A 4,660-nucleotide genomic window follows, 5' to 3' on the forward strand; every position below is an offset into this window, starting at 1 on the left:
GCAAGAAATCAGCAGGGTTGTAATTAGGTAATAAGGTGCCGGGGTGAACCTAAATCTATAACAATGCGTCCTGAATCTTTTTCATGTTACATATCCCGTTTAATTGTGGGTTGGTTAGACTAAATTCTTTTGTTTGTAATTAAAAATCATCCTCTTTAAGGGTGCCAGGACTGCTACTGGGCTGGGGAAGCTGTGCAGGTCTAGGTACTTCTGATTAAAAATTTCAGAGATAAAAATTCTCTAGTAACCGAGTGATGAATTAAGTGATCGCTGCGTGATAAAAATATTCGAGCTTTTCGTAATTTCAAGTGTTTGAATGTACATAGTTTTCTTTTTTTTTTTTTTGTTGCAGGAAATAATCGAGAGAATTAAGCAAGTGGTTACAAGTATGGGCATTGGCGTCAAGATATCTTTAACTGGTTGAACTCCCATGAACAAATAGCTTACCGATCTTCTCTGCGCCCCAGCTACTATGCAAGTATTTGACTCGGACAATGATGAATTGGGCGTTGATGAGCTGAATGTGCTGGAAGCAAGTCTATCTAAAACAACTATCCAGTTTTGCAAGCCCATAGAGGCATCATCTTGATGGGCTTGCAAGCATCTGCCCCTTCCCAAATCTTGCATCCGCCCCTTCCCAGATGTAATCATGATCATCGACGCCTAATGCATTCCAAAGTTCAAAGTCATTAGTCTACCATCAGAGCATGGCGAACTGTTAACAAAGTGGCTCGGCTTTACTCCACGCAAAGGCGCTTATGGTCAAAACATAGAAATAGCCCATCCTCGTGCGGGAATAAAGCTGCATATATTTGACTCTCCCTAAGTTTATAACGATGAAAATTTTGTGCATCAGATTTTTTTTTCTTTTTATTTTTGTGTTTGTAATAAAATTGGATTTTGCTCGCTGAAGTTTGGATGAGCAAGGTTTGATGCAGCTCTTCCCAGTTAAGCAATGTTATAAAATGTGAAAACAAAAAGGGTTTTGAAAGGCCTAAATAATGATCTTGGATGAGCAAGGTCTGATGTATCTCTTCCTAGTTAAGCAATGTTATAAAATGTGAAATTAAAAAGAGTTTTGAAAGGCCTAAATGTTGATCTTTCTGATAAGGTACCTGTGCAGGACTAATATATTTATGCCATGTACCTGATGTGTTCCGTTTGGTGCCACCATGTCTTTGGACACCCAACAAGATCCTGGTCGATGGATTGATATCCTAATAAAGTTGTTCTCTGTTTTTTTAATGACAAAGATTTCAAGTCTAGAAATGGCACAAAGAGCATCTGCCTAGTGGAGTTTGCTTCCAATTTAACGCTAATTAAAGTGGGCATCATCACCATGCCGGCTTTCTGACATCAGCTTATGGAAACTTTGACTGTTTTTCTGATTGGATTTTTTTTAATATAAAGTAACTCTTGGAGATAAGCATTAGGATTGTCTGACAAAATTGTCAGTTGCTTCATTTTACTGTTAATATTATTGGGTTTTTTTAATGATAGGGGAGAGGAAGAGCCACCCGGTATTAGTGCTAAACCTGTTGGCCAAACCAAGTCTAGAATTAGATCACGGCTCGCAGGTTTCAAGCAACTGCGTGTGAAGCCTTTAAATTTACCATTTGGCATCAGTCTCCTTCTCATGTTTTCACAATCCCGTCTCCAGGAGCTCCCTGTGCGACTGCTGCCTCTTTCTATCTCATGGGATTTAGCTTCTACAGCTAATTCCCTGGCACAAATCTTTCGGCTTGAGATTTAGCGGAATGGAGGCAGGAGAACAATCCCACAAGCATTTGTGTCCTTAATATGCTCCTTTTATTTCCCTACAATATAATTAATATCTTGGAAATAATTTAAAAGGAACAGATGAAGATCTAACAGAGCCGCTGCAGCTTATGTCAGAGAAAGAAAAAAGCATCATTAAGGAAATGTAAAGTTTACAAGCACGCCTCCTCCGAGAACTACGTAAAAAGTAGAGATCACAGAGGTTATTGCAGAGAAACCAAACACATCTAAACCTCACCCTGATACTTCCGGAAAAGCAACAACAACAGAGAAAGCCACTTCTAACTTCTAAGTTACGGTACTTCTAAAACCAAAGACAGAGATTCCAAACAGAAAAAGAAAAGAAAAGAGTGAGACGAAAAAAAAGCTGGGCGTCTGCAGGTTATTTAAAAAACACAGCTGCAGGGATCCAGAAGAAGTCCAACTGCTCTGCTGCAAAAAAACAGCGCAGAGTAACAGCTGGGGCGGCTTAGAATCCATCCATCAGGATTCAGGAATAGGATTTCTCTTCGGATTGGGAGCGGCCAGTTGCTGAGCTCCCAGTCCGGCCGTCCCCTTCCTCCTGTCCTTCCCTCCGACGACTGCCGCCAGCCATAGAGGCGATGGCCGAGACGACGTCTTCGGCGATCTTGAGCTTAATCTGGCCCCTCTTCGGGTAGGGATTACCCGTGGGCCTGCTCTCCGGATTCCTCGGATCTTTGGCACTCGCCATTATGTTACTCTCGAGAGAATTAGAGAGGAATAAAGGAATAACGAGGATAGTGGGAAGGACGGGTGAAGGTGCGAATCGGCCAGGGGCGTGGCTGCTTTATAGGCAAAAACAAGAAATGCGCTTCCTTGCATGCCAAGCAGGAGTCTGCATAAGTTTCTTTTCTTTTCAATAATTGGTTTGGATGGATAAAATCCTGCCCTTCATCAAGGAAAAAAAAAATATAGTGTACCGGCAGTTTGGTAACCCCACAACCGAGATTTCTTGGGTTTTAATCGCACCAACGAACCGATAAGGCCGGAGTATCAAACGGGGCGTGAGCCTCGGATGGATAAGACCATGCTCCAATGCTGACTGCAGTACTTAGGGGTGCAAATGGATTGGGTTGGATCGAATCTTGAGTGACTTCGACCCAATCCAGTTTTTTGTTCGGATCCTAATTTTAGACCCAGACCCGATCCAATTGAAGATCGGGTCAAGTCAGATCGGGTCCACGACTATAATTTCTGACCTAACGGATCATTCGGGTCAGATCGGGTCTATATATAATCCACATCTGACCTAAAAAATTTAGGTCTGTGTTGGATCGAGTCTATCACCCTCGTCTTCACCATGTCCACCGGGTTCGACGCCATCGCCGCCACCAGCCTGGCAGCAAAGCTCACCGTCATGTGTGTCCCCAGCCCGTCGTCCATGATCCCATGCCCCAGGATCGCCTCCTTTGCCTGGTCGTACATCGCCAGCTACGATGCTGTCACGATCATTGCCCAGTTCACTTAGCGCTGACCCCCGCCACAGGCTCCCCAACCCCTTGCTCCTCACCCTTTGCCCGATCACGTCCACCACGCTTCGGATCTAGGTGGAGGAATCCTCGAAACTAGGGTTACAAATGGATCGGATCAGATCTGGTCTTGAGTGACCCCAAATTGACTGATTTCTTGTTTGGATCCTAATTTTGGACCCTAGACCCAACCCGGTTGAAAATTGGGTCAGGTCGGGCCGGTTCATGCCTACAAATTTTGACCCGACGGGTCATTCGAGTCAGGTTGGGTCCGGATCTATGTATTTTTATATTCACATGTTCAAATTCAACATTATCTAAATTCAACAAGTCGGTCCCAAGCATCAATGCAACATTCTCTGAAAAAAATCGATCCAAAAAAAGGGTCGGGTTAGGTCCGGGTCCGGATCGAGATTGGGTGGACCTGAGCCGATCCAAAAAATAGAACAGGTTCAAATTTAGGACCTGACCCAGCCCCGCAGGTCCTAAAATTCGGGTCGGGTCGAGTCTTATGTGGGTTGGGTCGGGTCGGATCATGGGTCGTCCCGACCCATTTGCAGCCCTACTCGAAGCGGAAGATCTAGGCGCCGACGACAAGAGGGTCAGGGCACGGCGGCGGTGGGAGAGTGACGATGGCAGTGATGTGGAAGGCGCGAGTAGGGCGGAGGGTGGAGACCACGAGGCTTAGCAACTCCCCTTGGAGCTGCATTCGGACCTTGATGAGGTCGAGCGGGTGGGTGGAGCAACCAACGGGGATGGAGGCGATGCCGCCTTCAACAAATCCTTTCACACCCATCTTGAGGTAGCAAATTAAAAAATAATTAGAAACAGGGCGGAGAGTTTTGGCTGGGAGGCTTTCTAGATCCGAGGGAAGAGAGAAGAAAGGAGAGACAGGAGTGGGGTTTGGGTAGGATTCCGTTTCCTATTACTGTTGCCAATAGGAGTTGGGGTTCATCTCATTGGAGACCAAGATATGGAAATGGAGGGAGAAGGCCATCGAGGAAGAGTTTAAAACATTGGGTCTCTGAGGCTCCATTTGGTAGAGCTTTTAGAGAGCTAAAAAATACTTTCTGATCCTCCAAAAACACCTTTAGATGAAATCGGAATGTTTGGTAAAAGAATCGAATAGTTATTTTAACTTTGCTAAAAAACTAAAACAATTTTTTTTGGAGAAGCTCCATTTTGGAACTTCTTCAAAAAAAAGCACTTTTAGATCCATCGGAAAGCTATTTTAAGTTATAAATTTTTTTGGACCAAAATACCCATGGTAAAATATAATAATTACAGAAAATGATAATATTAATATATAATGATAATAATTATAATATTTTATACCTTTATTATTGTATTATACTATAAATATAATATTATACTACATTATATCATAATAC

The 4,660-nt window shown here is 43.5% G+C and overlaps 1 pseudogene; it reads right to left on the reverse strand.

The window, feature by feature from the left end:
* Positions 1 to 3,027: 3,027 nt before the first annotated feature.
* Positions 3,028 to 4,065, reverse strand: LOC120110133 (annotated as a pseudogene).
* Positions 4,066 to 4,660: the final 595 nt, after the last annotated feature.

The sequence above is a fragment of the Phoenix dactylifera genome, chromosome 3 (assembly GCF_009389715.1).
Source record: "Phoenix dactylifera cultivar Barhee BC4 chromosome 3, palm_55x_up_171113_PBpolish2nd_filt_p, whole genome shotgun sequence".
NCBI lineage: Eukaryota > Viridiplantae > Streptophyta > Magnoliopsida > Arecales > Arecaceae > Phoenix > Phoenix dactylifera.